Consider the following 15,271-nt stretch of genomic DNA (forward strand, 5'->3'; position numbering starts at 1 on the left):
TAAGATCAAAGGTGAAACCAAGAAGCACTTTGTTGCTCTCTTGGAACAACTTGGTGAGGCCAATGATCTCATTGAGACTCATGAGGATACTATCTCGAAGTTGCAAGAACATAGTCATGATTATGCAGATGAGATACCTGAACTATCCATTGCTCTAGAAGAAGAGTGTGATCTTCGTTTGGCACTTGAGGAGTCATGAAACGTTGAGGAGTCATGATTCTTACTCGCGTGCTTAAATCTAAGAAAGTTGCCCTTGGGGTTGACCATGATAGTTTGAAGGAAGAATTTGACACACTTGACAAGGCCCACAGGTCTTGAAAGGTTCTCATCACTCTCTTAAGGAGTCTCATGATCAACTCCAAGTAAAACTAACCAAGGAGATTTCTAGTTGCCCTCCTTTTGTTCTTATTGATAGTTCTTGTGCTACTAACCCTTGTTGTGAGCATGTGCATTTGGTGGAGGAAAATGCCAAGTTGAAAGAACAACTTGAAAAGGGCCTTGTGACATGCATCCAAGGCGAGAAGAATCTATATGACCTTTTGAGTAATCAAAAGGAAGTTGCAGGAAAGAAAGGACTTGGGTTTGCACCCACGTCTAAGAAGAAAAAGAAAAAACAAGACAAAGCTATCTTCCCCTCTCAAGGACATGAAGATGGTAAGAGTACTCATAAGAAGATGAAGAACGAGGAAGGGGGTGACAATGCCAAGAAGGGCAAAACAACCTCCACCGACACTGTTGGCGATTTTAACCTCTCTTATGTTTTATGTCGTGCTAGTTATAGGCATGTTTATGCCAAATTTGTTGGTTCCTATTATTAGTACATTGAATGGGCTATTTGGGTTCCTAAGACCCTTGTTTCGAACATCAAAGGACCATTCAAAAATGGGTACCTAAATCAAAGCATCGATCTCTTGCAGGACGTTGCCTCCGATGGAGTGTCATGGTTGCTGGATAGTGGAGCAACAAATCATATGACCGGGAGCAAGGACTTGGTGGTGGATGTGCATCCAATTCCATCTATGCCCACCCATGTCCAATTTGTTGATGCTTCAACATTTAAGGTAATGGGATTTGGTAAGGTGGTCATCTCTCATGATTTATTTATAGAGAAGGTCATGCTTGTTGAGTCCCTTGCATACAATTTACTTTCCATTCGTCAGCTTGCAATTATGGGCTTTGCCACATTCTTTAATCTTGATACCATGGCCCTTTTGTGGAGCAAGACTATTAAAGTAGCCTTTCTTGTACATGTCGAGAACGGTCTCTATGTGGTAAACTTTTCGGTAGCGACCTACTAAGATCGTGACTTTTCTAATGGCTAACGTTGATGTGGGTTGGTTGTGGCATCGCCGACTAGGTCATGTCAATATGAGATCTTTGCAAAATCTCATCAAAGGGGACCATAGTTGTGGACTAACAAATGTGAGTTTTGCCAGAGACCGTGCTTGTATTGAAGGAAAGCTTCATGAAATAGCTCACCGTCCCACAACTATCATCTACTCTAAAAGGCTTTTGGAGCTCCTTCACATGGATCTCTTTGGTCCCCCATCTTTTGATAGTCTTGGGGGAATAAAGTATTGCTTGGTGATTGTGGATGACTACTCAAGATACACTTGGTTATATTTCTTCAAGAGGAAGAGTGAGACTCAACAAAATATCATCGTCTTTGCTAATGAAGCTCAACGCCAACATGAAGCAAAGATATTGATGATTAGAAGTGACAACATCACTAAGTTAAAAAAACTGCACCTTAAATGAGTTCCATAGTGACGAGGGGATCAAGCATCAAAATTCAGCACCCTATACCCCCCAACAGAACGGTGTGGCGGAAAGGAAGAACTCGACGTTGATGGACGCGGCAAGAACCATGATGGCGGAATTCAAATCTCCACACAACTTTTGGGACGAAGCCATTAGCACCGCATGTCATGCACACAATCGGCTCTACCTCCGCAAAGACTTGAACAAGACTCCGTATGAGATTCTTACAGGGAACAACCCAATCTCAAGTACTTCCGGGTGTTCAGTTGTAAGTGTTTCATACTCAAGAAAAGTGTTTGTTTGTCTAAATTCGAAACTAGAGGTCAAGAGGGCATATTTGTTGTTTATACTACAAACTCTCATGCTTACCGTGTTCCCAACAAGTCCACCGGACTCCTTGAGGAGACGTGCCACGTGGAGTTTGATGAAAATTATGGCTCCCAAGTGGAATAAAGTTGTCTTTGTGATCTAGGTGATGAAATTCCTCCTCAAGCAATAAGAAGAATGGGGATTGGTCAAATACTCCCCATTGAGGAATCCCTTGTGGCCGAAGGAGAAGAACAATGATCTATTCAAGTGGAGCCATCACCCTTGCTAGACCCACATGCTTTTGAAGAACAAAGTGAAGGCCCACAACACGACGACCCTGATCAAGGACAAGATTAACCTCATGAAGATGATGTCGCACCAAATGATGTCCAATATCATGCCCAAAATTTCGAGCTTACTCAAGAACAAGTGGAACCACAATATCAAGGGCAATCTAGTGAGAAACCTCAAGGAGACGCTCAAAGTGTTCAAGCAGAAACCCATAAATTATCAAGTAGGGAAGTCTTGAAGCGTCATGCTGCCAGGATAGCTAACAGGCTCCGAGTTCGACAACATATCTTCAGGAATGTGCTTGGTAGCTTAAATAGAGGGTTAACCACTCATCAACAATTATCAAACTTTTGTATGCATCACGTGTTTGTTTCGTGTGTTGAACCCCAAAAGGCACATGATGCGCTCGATGATGAGGACTGCCTTGAAGCTATGCATGATAAACTTAACAACTTCGAGCGCCATCAAGTTTGGGAATTAGTGCCAAGGCAAATGGAGGAACATAATGTCATTGGAACCAAATGGATATTCAAAAACAAGCAGGGTGCAAATGGTGTTGTCATTCGAAACAAGGCAAGACTGATGGCGCAAGTCTACTCCCAGGTCAACGGAATCGACTACGGTGAAACCTTTGCTCTTGTCGCTCGTCTTCAATATATTCGCATGTTGCTTGCTTTTGCTTCTCATCTTGGCTTTAAATTGCAACAAATGGATGTCGTAATGCTCCATTAAATGAGTTGGTATATATTAAACAACCCCCCAGATTCGAGGATCCCAAGTTCCCCACTCATGTATAGAAATTCAAGAAGGCACTCTACTATCTTAGACAAGCCGCACGTGTGTGGTATGAGTACCTTACTGAGTTGTTGCAAGATCGTGGGTTTGAGATTTGGAAAATTGTTCCCACTCTTTTTACCAAAAATGTCAAAGGGGATTTCTTTAAATGCCAACTATATGGTGATGACATTATATTTGGTTCTCCTAACAAATCTTTCAATCAAGAGTTTGCTGCACTAATGACCACAAAGTTTGAGATGTCTATGATGGGAGAGTTGAAGTTCTTTCTCGTGTTTGAAATCAAACAAGGAGGAGAAGGAACCTTCATCAAACAAGCTAAGTATACTCAACACATGGTTAAGATGTTTGAGCTCGAGGACGTCAAGCCGGTCAAATTTCCCATGCCAACGAAATGCAAGCTTGACAATGATCCCAATGGTAAAGCGATGGATCAAAAGCTATATCGCTACATGATTGGATCCTTTCTTTACCTTTGTGCATCTAGACCAGATATCATGCCGAGTGTGAATATTTGTGCATGGTTTCAATCCGCACCAAAGGAAAGCCACTATGCGGCAGACAAACGAATCTTTCGATATTTGGCACATACCCCAAACTTTGGTTTATGGTACCCCAAAGGAGCAAGCTTTAGTTTAGTAGGTTACTCTGATTCAGATTGGGCTGGAGACTGTGTCGGAAGGAAGTCAACCTCTAGAGGATGCCAATTCTTTGGCTGTTTTTTGGTAAGTTGGCCTTCGAAGAAGCAAAACTATGTGTCACTTTCTTCCACCGAGGCTGAGTTTGTAGCTGCAGCAAGTTGATGTGCTCAATTATTATGGATGAGGCAAACTTTAAAGGATTATGGTGTCACTTGTGACAAAGTGCCTCTTCTGTCACTACTAGAAAAAACACTTTTAGTGGCGCACCTGTTTTGTCTATTAATGGAGCGCTATAGGTGCGCCACTATTATCACGCAACTACTACTAAATAGTAATCTACATAACAGTGGCGCACCACCTTGTGCGCCATTACTAGGCCGAGAAGTGCGCCACTTCTGTCGGTTACTAATGGCGCACTTTTAGATGGTGCGCCACTACTATGAATATTAGGAATTAATTTTTTTTTGCTTTTCTGATATTTGCACAGGTTACATAATACATTACAACACAACATATAATCAGTAGATTTATCGAATACAATAGAAGAGTAGTCTCCGAATACAATTCATCATAGTAATGCATATATAAGTGATTTAGAAGCAAGTGATACATATTCTATACAATAGTTTCATAAAATATCATCACGTCATCTCGAAAATAGTGACACATAGTGATGAGTAATCAACATAGTCAATGAGACATCATATAACAAAAGTTGGTCACTAGTCATAATCACAACTCCTCCTCATCATCATCGTCAACTCTAACACATTGTAGCACATCATCACATCATCTTGGAAATAGCTAATAATCATCATAGTCATTACAACCGATACTATTTAATACATTGTAGCACATCATCACATTAACACATTGTAGCACATCATCACATTGTAGCACATAATAACACATTGTACCTAGGACCTACTCCTCTGCTTAGGTAGAATATCATAAAACAAGATAGACCCTGACTCTCCATTATGGAGAATGGAGATCATCTTGTCTCCAATTCTTGGCCTACGCACAATGTTGCTTTCAAGTGTCTCTATACGATTGACCATACATTTTTTCCAATCTTTGATTGTCATGACTTCATCGCTTTTAGAAATCAGGTATGGACAGGAGTGATGCAGATACCTAGGCTGACCTGGCCGTGCTAGTCGTATCATCATAACATCGACGCGACCTCTTGGTAACATCAGATGAGGCACACAATCTTCCGGGATTTTCTGTTGAAAAACGTAGTATTAGTTTTGTAGCTAGCAATGTGGTTTAGTTTTACAAGAATTTATGCAAAAGATGTATGGATGTCGTAATAATAGAAAATCATACCATGTCATCTCCATGCATGTTACCGTAGTTCACCATGTGCACTAGTGGCACATATTGACCATAATGTTGGGGAGTTTGCTGATAGGTATTGTAGTTCTCAAGATCATTGATAAATTGGACAAGATGATGTTTCTCCTTACAAGTTAATTCTGCTTCATCATTGTAGTAATAGGTTCTGTCTACCATTTTCCGTACATTTTTGAAGAAGGAAAATAAGCTGTCAATGGAAATAAGTTGTCAACTATTTTTAAATAAACAATATAAATTACTAAATAAATGTGGTTGAGAAACTCACATAATGGTAGAACTAGAGGCGTCTGCACATCGACCCAGATGTCGATATTACCGTCAATTTCATCTTCCGGACGAATATCAAAGGTGATAAGCATATTAGGCTCAAATGCATAAGCCTTGCATAGTGCTACCCAAGTTTTGCATTCAAAAAAGGAGTAGGTGTCTTCATTGTACAATTTTATGGCAAAAGTATAACCATGCTCGGTCCTCAAGTGAACTATCTTTACCTCCATATTTATTTCAGTACTGAAACCAATCTTATCCAACACATAATGCCTTGCATGGCACGGGATACGCTAATAAAACAGTAAAAAATAAAAAATATAAGTTGAAGCAAAAGAAGTCATGCTTAATTACGAAGAAAGAGTTGTCCTTTTGACTTACTGTATCCACTTCGAAGTCCTCATCCAGCATGATGCTGAAGCGCCTATCATCAACTAGGTAAGGCGTGTCGCAAAGGCCGCGCTTGTCTTGGCAGTATTCGCACATAACGAATTCCTCGTCATACATTTCCTAAAACAGAGAAAATTTGGGCATGACATTTACTAAAAAGTGGACATATGGAGCGCCTGAAATTTGCCAGAACGGAAATGAATCAACATTCCGGCAAAACATTAAGTTGACCAAACCTTAGAAATACAAGCAAATCTACCAAACATGAATGAACAAGAATAAAGAACATCATCATTCTACATTCATCTTTGTCAGATAATAATTGGTTCAAATTTTTTTCAGCATGGCAAGCACCCTAGGCGGATTTAGGAATTACTTATGCACAGTATGTTACTTGGCTACTGTTTGGAGATTACAACATCATAATATGTTCCTCCTAGAACACTAGATGAAGCAATCTCTTCCCAAATTCCATTGCTAAGAAGATGCAAATATTACCCTCAAATGCATCAAAAGAGTGTGGCGCTTCCTGTTTGGAGATATGTTCCTCCCAGAATACTAAACAAAGCAATTTCTTCTTGATAAGCGGATATAGCTATTACGCTGTAATGAAGATGGAGCTCAACATCACCAATTTGAGCACTCGATCCAAAATCTAGCTTCAGCAGAACAAACACTCGCCATACCTAGCCCTACGAACTTGCAGGGTAAACATAAACAGTCATTTCGAACCTACTTCTCGCCCAATCAAGCAAATCGTACAAGAGGCAGCGAGCCGTGGCGGGAACACCAGCACAAACCTCGGACTGATTTCAAGAGTCGTCCATCCGACTAGGATCAGGATGTATTCAGCCATCACGTATACAGACACAGCCTGGCTGCCCAACAACAACAAGGGAGTACGATATAGAAGGCTAGTATGATATACATATAATTAAAAAAATGGTCGACATGAAGAGGCGGCAGCCTTTTGGAGAGAAGAAGAAAATACCACGACTCAATAACGACGTGATTAATTGCGACTGAGATTGATTAAATCACAGTCTACTTAGAATGTCTGGTTTGATTCATTACTAGGTTTTTTATTTTGTTTTTGATAGGTTGCCGGCTGGTTAGATTCATTAGTTTTGGTGGCTGGTTAATTGGAGTAGCTACATGTATATGTCTATAACTACATCTTGAATGGACGACGCGGCATCGGCGTCGGTGTCGGCCGGAGTAGTCTGCTGGCAGCTAGCTACTCCAATTAACCACTCAATGTTTGTGGAGCTTGGTGTTGCATGCTGTCCACTGATCATCTCCTCCAACTGTATTCTAGATGAGCCTACTACTAATCCATCGCCATTAAATTTAGTATCACTTTGTAGAAAGTCGTCTTGTTGTTAAACCAACCGAGGACGACGGCGGTGGCGACCAAGGAAACAACCCAAGAGCCAGAGCCAAAGACAAATTCAATTCAAACGAGTCGAGCCGGCGGCAGCAGCAGCAGAATGATGAGCGTGGAGTATGGCAGGGTAAACCCTAGGGGAATGAAGGAGGCGTGAAGGGACGGAGGGGGGTGAGAGGGGCGTACCTCGCGGCCGGAGGAGGAGAGCACGACGGAGGCGGAGGGGGAGGCGGCGGCCTTATCGACCGCTGACCCAAGGCACGAGGGGAGGGGAGAGGAGACGATATTCTCTTTTTTCCCTTCTTCTTCTTCTTTTCCGCTGTCAAAAATATCTAGCTGCTCTCAGGTTACCAATGCTGCACCTCCTAAGAATGCGCCATTGGTAACCAGGGTTACTAATGGCGCACCTGGTGTGTGGTTCTCCATTACTAGTTTTGAATAAAAATTTGGAAAAAAATTGTTAGTAGTGGCGCACCGTGGGTGTGGTGTGCCATTACTAGTTAAAACTAGTAATGGCGCACTTCCCCTGGTGCCCCACTGCTAAGTCTGGGAAGGGTGTCGGACCAGAACAAAAACTAGTAACCGTGCACCGCACACCAGGTGCGCCATTAGTAATATGGCCAATAGTGGTGCACCTGTATCTGGTGCGCCACTGCTATATAGTAGTGGCGCACCACATACATGGTGCGCCATTAATGTCCATATTAGCTAAAGCCATTTTCTACTAGTGTGTGTGACACTGAGAGTGCCATCAAGATATCTCTTAATTCAGTGCAACATAGCAAGACCAAGCATATTGATATTCGTCATCATTTCATTCGAGATCATATCAGTCAAGGAGATATTGAGGTCCTCCTCATCAACACTCAAGAGCAACTTGCATATATTTTCACTAAACCTCTAGATGAAACAAGATTTTGTGAGTTAAGGAATTAACTAAATATCTTTGATTCAAGTAATCTAGATTGAAATTAGGAACACCACGCCTCACTCATCATTATATTTGGCTCTAGGTGTAGGCATGGACATGGGCGAGTGTTGTTCTCTCAATGAACATTCCCTCCCCCCATTGTGCATAAATTGATAAGGTCTTTGAAATTAGCCATTGTTGATGACACTTGTACTTCAAAGACGAGCTTTGGTCAAGAACCCAAGGTTAATTCTTCGTGGTGTTATACCATTTTTCTCAAACATGGTGGCTCCGACCACCGCCTTCTCTTCGTCAGAAGATTCGGTTTTTGTGTTCGAGTGCGTGTGTGTCCATTCTTATCTTCATTTGGGTTTTCTGTGCTTTTTTTGTTTTTCACTGGCAAGGTGCAAAGTCCTTTTATTAGTCGAGGAGATTGGAACATAGTTTACATGTATTTTTGACAAGACGAGCATGGTACTACCACTCCCAGCTCGGTTGTAAATTTTTATTGCCGTTGGACGAACGGTACTACTTCTTAGCTAGCGGTAGTAAAGTTTTACTACCGCTGGACAAGCGTTAGTACCGCGATGACTACGATACTGCCGTGCCGCCACGGCCACAGGGGGTTATTTTAGGGAAGGGGCACTTCTTTCTCCCCCATAACCATTCATCTCGTGGCTCTCTCCTTTTCCTCTCTCTCCTCTCAAAAGCTCCTGCTGGAGGGACTTGCCGGATCTCCTTCTCCGGCCACCCTTCTCCGATTCCGTTTGGTTGGATCCTCTCCCTCGTGCCATGCACCTCGGTACTGCCCCTCGTTCCCTTCGTTTTTGCCTCGTTTTTGTTGAATCTAGGGTTAGGGGCATCTATGTTCGTTCGTTGTATCATAGCACGATATCTTCATGCTAGGAGGATTGGGGAGTTCTTGTTTGTAGATCTTTCGTGTGTACGGTGACATATGTGTGTTTGGGTCTGCGGTAGTACCGGATCTGCCAATTCCATGGTCAGATCTGGCACTTAGTCGCCCGTGCGGTACTACCGCTCCACCTAGAGTGGTACTACCGCTGTGGAGTGGTACTACCGCTGTTAGATCTCGCCGAAAGGTCAACCCCTATGTCACCGCAGGGTTTAGTTCCCCAGAGGTGACATGTTCTGGTCTAAGTGTCAGTTTCTTATGAAGATGTCATCAAAACGAAGAAGAATATGTATGTCCTTGTGAAGTGGATTGAAATGAACCATCTGAAGGAAGACCCCTCATACTTTGGTGAAGCTCTGGCCATGGTGGAACAGCTTCAAATTGAGGAGCTCATCACTTGTCATCAGGATTTTGATCCTGAGATGGTGGCCCATTTCTTTGCTACTATCCACTTTCACCCTGATGACGACCACACTATGACCTGGATGATAAATGGAGACCTATTGTCTGCTGCGTGGAACGAGTTCATGGACCTTCTACATGTTCAGGATTAGGGGCTTGAGCACCAAGTTGGCTTGCGCCCACACGCAAAGCCTACTGCTCAAGCTAAGGAGAAGTTGTTGTCGTACTATATTGTGAAGGAATCCCCATCTAGTGAGGTCTCCCACGTTATAAACCCATTTCTCAACGTCATGCACCGTATATTTCGCAACACACTATTTCCACGAGTTGGCAACAAGGACCAGGTGCACTCATACCTGGTGGATATGCTTATCATGTGTCAGAAAGGGCGGACTCGCTCCTCTGGACCACTGGATGTATCTCACGTCATGTGGAGCGAGCTTCAGTCAATAGTCTTCAACCATAAGGTCCCAATCTACGGCCCTTATTTGTTTTACCTAATCAAGAAGAAGTGGGCCAAGGCCTTCCTAGATATTGAGTTACATGCTCCTATGTGGATTCGCCATGAGCCTATAAAGCTGCGATAGAAGGACAAATGGGCCAACACTACAACTACACTTGCTGTTGTTGCCACTAGGGATTCTTATGAGGATGAGGTTTCTTCTGAGGATGAGGCCGTTCTAGCATCACGTGTGCCTTCCTCTGTCGAGCCATCATGGGCCAAGAAGCTCACAGACAGGATGAAGACCTTCTTCTACATGCAGACAAAGGACCAGTACATGACGCATGTTGCTCAGAAGGAGAGCCGTCGGCGCGACAAGCTGATTATGAGGAAGCTCGACGAGCACATCTCCAGTGGGTCTGAGCAAGACATCACTCCTGAGGCTGCATGGATGCAAAAGAACAATCTGCAATAGGATGCATCGGACAAGGAGTCTGATGAGGAGACAGAAGATGTGACAGATGAGGAGTATGATGAGGGGTCTGATGGTTGAGTCCTCTCTAGTTCGAGCTGCCACTTATGTCGTAGGTGTCCTCTCTGCCTTCTTGGTGTCCCGATGCCAAGTGGGAGAAAGTGTAGGATTTGCGTGTTTCCTCGTTTTCGTTGTTGCTTTATTTGTTGAAATTTAGTTGCTTTGATGGTTGTGTTTGCTTTGTTGCTTTGTGCGTGAGACTATGAGACGTATTACTTTATCATATGACGTGGGACATATGCTATCTCTCCTCTATCTTTATTGTATCATTATTATCCAGTTTATTAATAGCTTATGAGTCCTATTACCTTGTGCCCTTATCTTCATGCTCACATTCTATGCCTTGTTTCCATGCCTAAATGGTTATTCTATTTGTTGCAAGGATTGCCTCGTCTATAAAATCTAGGGGGGTGCTTTTCTTTGGTTGTGTCCTCGGCAATCCATATCCTTTTTCTAATGTATGCACACATCCATGGGGATCCTGTCTCTGGTTTGTAGATTTTGGGTTTGCATATGCTTTCTCTATATCCTTTTTGTGCAAATCATGTAATGTCATCAATCCACCAAAAACGGGGAGATTGTTAGGGCATATTTCTCCCTAAGTGGTTTTATTGATTGATGACAATGCCTGTGCGGACTAATCGTGTACATTGAGCATTTCAGATAATTCATGACTCGGCACAAGACGATTCGATGCCCCTCGGAGTCTTTCGAAGACGGTTGCTTTCTACATTTCTCTTTGGTGGATTTGAGTCGTAAGGAAGCCGTACTATTAAGAGGGGGTCCACGTTGGTAAGGTTTGGGTGGAATCATCACATACAAATTTATATTACACCACCCTTCCCTTGCTACAATGGAGCTCCAACCTTGTTTTTCATGTATGTGCAAAAGGGCTAGTGGTAGTATCGCTGGCACAGCGGTAGTACCGCTCTAGGGGCGTTAGTAATTTTTGCTACCGTTCCATGAACAGTACTACCGCCCTCGGGGTGGTAGTAGTTTTTTCCTACCGCTCCGTCGAACTTTTTGTGCATCCTTTTCCCTCCACTGTGGTAGGCACGATAGTATTTTCTTACTACCATGGTTGGTGAGCTGCCGGGCAATAGTACCTGGTAATGACGAGTTGCTGGATATACTTCTCGCCCCTCGTTGGATACCCCAAGTGGAAGGTGGAGATGTAGTCAGCAGCAGATTTTCCTTACACGGAGACTGTGAGGTTTATCGAACCAGGAGGACTCCTAGGCTCAACAAGTAGGTGTCTTCCACCCTCGTGCTAGCAAAAGACGTGGACCTGCACACACAACAAATAACTTTGCTCCCAACGAGTAAAGAGAGGTTGTCAATCTCTCTGGCCTTGTAGTTTGCAAAGGATCAAAACACAAGCGGGAAGGTAACAGTGATTGCAATGGAAAAGTATATGAAAGTGGTAAATGATGGAGGTGTAAACAATGATTGTGATATGTACCGGAGTCACATGATGTTCACTAGTTATGTCTCTCCCAAAAGAAGATAAACAACTATGATTGGGTAAAGAAATCACAATAGGGCAATTTACAGAATTATGATCGCACCGCAATGCTAATTATGCTACCCTATAGTTAGAGGTTCAATAGTAATGGGCAGTACGCCAAGACAGGTAAACCATTTATTCATCAGCATCTACTTACTAATCATCCACCTTGAGATATCTATCCAGAACATCTCTCCGGTATTAAGTTGCGAGCCCACCCAAAGTGTAAACTCAAAGCAACGGACATATGCATTAACGAACTACGCGTAAGGTAAACAATCCTTACAACCATGGTCACAAGCACCGTTGTTTTCAACCTAGAGGCAACAAGCACATCCCCTAGTCTCATGTTTCTGTCACTCAAGATAGACATCGAGGGGCATGAACCCACAATCATGCAAACGCTCCCTATTGGAGTTACAATCTACTACTTGGCCAAAGCAATAAAAAGCAACGGATAACATGCATGAATCACTAAGGAACATAATATAAAAGGATAATCAAATATATAAATCATAACAATCTGAACATAATCTCATAATCCATCGGATCCCAACAAACAAAGCATAGCAATAGCAAGAGAATTACATAGATGCCTTGATCATGTAGGGCAGCTCACAAGGACTAACCATTGAAGCACAAGATTTGAGAGAAGACATCACATAACTACTGGTCATGGACTCATGGTTCAAGGAGGACTACTCACGGCACGTCCGGGAAGGGTCCATGGTGGTGGAGAAGCTGCGAGAGATCAATCCTCCCTCCGGTAGGGTGCCGGGAAGAGGTCTCGTGACGCTCCCGATCTCGGAAGCGCTCCGCCGGCGAAACGATGGGGAAATTCATGATTCCAGAAAGTTTACGAGGGTTTCCTCTCGAGACTCTAAATATAGGCCAAAAGATGGCACCGGAGGAGGTGGGACCCACCCAGGGGACCTCCTAGCGCGGTCTAGGGCCTGGCCGTGCCAACAGGCCACCTCGGAGGCTCGTAGCCCCCCTCTCGCCCTCCTTCCGTGATCCGGAAACTTTTGTTTCGCTTATTTTTTATATTTTGTTTCTGGATTTTTTCGGGCTTCGGAAAATTGGGTAAAAGCCCATGCAAAATAGACATCAGCAGACAGAAACTGTCACTCGGTGCACTGAGTTAGTAGGTTAGTCGAAATATGTGTAAAATGATATAAAAGTGTAGCACAACATATAACAATGTCACCCAAAAGATCATGGAACAAGCAGAAATTATAGATACATTTGGGACGTATCAACATCCCCAAGCATAATTTCTACTCGTCCTCGAATAGATAAATGATAACACAATAATTTCTGTGGTGACATGCTAACACACATATAAGAACTTCAAACTAAAGCAAGTGAGCTATGCAATTCAAGTCAAGACAATAACAAGCAAGGGTCTATATCTAGTATTGAATTTAGGGAAGTAAGAACATAAAGGTGTAAGAGCTCTCGCTGTCCGTGACTCAAATGTCTCCAAATGGTGTTTGCATGCAAGAAGTGGGAGATGGGTTGAGATCATAAAATATATATTTTTAATTGAGAACTAAATCTACTAAAGTTTCACACTTGGTCTCCTTCGGATTCTTATTTTGAGTCATCCCCAGACCACCAGTCAGGCACAAGTCAAAACGATCCTCTTCCTCTCGACTTTGAGCACTCATGCAATGGATGAGCGTAAGCAAGATATGTTGGCACTTAGGATGGCAAATAGAATAATGATCGGGAAGGAAGACAAAAAGGTGTGAAAGGCTCACATCAATGAGGACAACCATAGGCGAGAGAAAGCCAAATGATAGATATGATGTGAGGAGTAGGGATTGCCATGTAACGGACGCACATGTGAGTTAAGGTAAGCTCTCCAATGGAACTACTAGGGGTGCATCCAACTTGTTTGCTCATGAATACCTAGAGCTCATTTGAGGAGGCTCATCATTAGAATATGCAGACTAAGTTCTATAGTGTAAGGGTCCCCACATAGTTATGCTTGAATCATAATCTCTATGGTGTACCAATACAGCAATGGAGTACGAGTGTGGATCTTTAAAAAGGAATAGTAGTGTTGCCCCCTTCTCTCTTTTTTTTTCTTTTTCTTTTTCTATCTTTTTTTGTGGCCTCTTTGCCTCTTTCTTTTTATATCTCATTTGTCCTCCTTGGGATCTTTTGTTTTGTCCGCTTCGGGATCTTTTCCTCTCTTAAGGGAAACACTCTATGTTTCACATGAATAAAAAGAAAAATCATCACACTTTATAAGAAGTACTCAACATAAAGACAAGTGAAAACTATCTTGATGTATGCAAATGTATGCCTCTGCCAGTGTAGCAGGATATGCAATGATACTAGAGCATCATGTAGCAGTAATAAGGGCAAGGCCCAACTAGCATGCAGCTCTATGATCAAGCAAAATCATGATGACATGAAGATCAATTACACTTATTATCGGTAACTCTCTATCTAGCTAGGAGATTCACAAAGACACAAGTACCCCGAGGAGGAGTGTTTGGGGGTTTTGTTATCCTTGTGCATCCTCAACTCATTCTAACATGACGGTACTCTATATATTCCAACCCCTCCAGAGGTTAGCGATCAATTTAGTAGCTAGAGTTCTCAATTAATTTTTAGTTTTTGAAAAACACATGGATTTCCCAAAAATACGACACCTAACACTAATAGGCTCAAGATCTTGGCACCAATAGTCCAAACATTACTCAAATCAATACCTCAAAACTATTGCAGGTTACTACTATACTTAAATAGCAATCTCAATTACCTACTCATGCAAGACACACAAATCAGTGCAATGAGCCAACTCTCTAAGGAAGTAGGTGTCTTCCACCCTGGCGCTAGCGGAAGACGTGGACCTGCACACACAACAAATAACTTTACTCCCAACAAGTAGAGAGAGGTTGTCAATCTCTACGGCCTTGTAGTTTGTGAACGATCAAAATACAAGCGGGAAGGTAATAGTGATTGCAACGGAAAAGTAAATGAAAGCGGTAAATGACGGAGGTGTAAACAATGATGGTGCCAAGGACCGGAGTCACATGATGTTCACTAGTGATGTCTCTCTCCCAAAAGACGATAAACAACTATGCTTGGGTAAACAAATCACAGTTGCGCAATTGACAGATATATGATCGCACCGCAATACTAATTAAGCTACTTGATAATTAGAGGTTCAATAGTAATGTGCAGTACGCCAAGACAAGTAGACCGTTTATTCATCAACATCTACTTACTAATCATCCACCTTGAGATATCTATCTAGAACATCTCTCCGGTATTAAGTTGCGAGCCCCACCCAAAGGGTAAACTCAAAGCAATGGACAACTATATTAACAAACTATGCATAAGGT

Source organism: Hordeum vulgare, chromosome 6H, assembly GCF_904849725.1.
Source record: "Hordeum vulgare subsp. vulgare chromosome 6H, MorexV3_pseudomolecules_assembly, whole genome shotgun sequence".
Classification (NCBI taxonomy): domain Eukaryota; kingdom Viridiplantae; phylum Streptophyta; class Magnoliopsida; order Poales; family Poaceae; genus Hordeum; species Hordeum vulgare.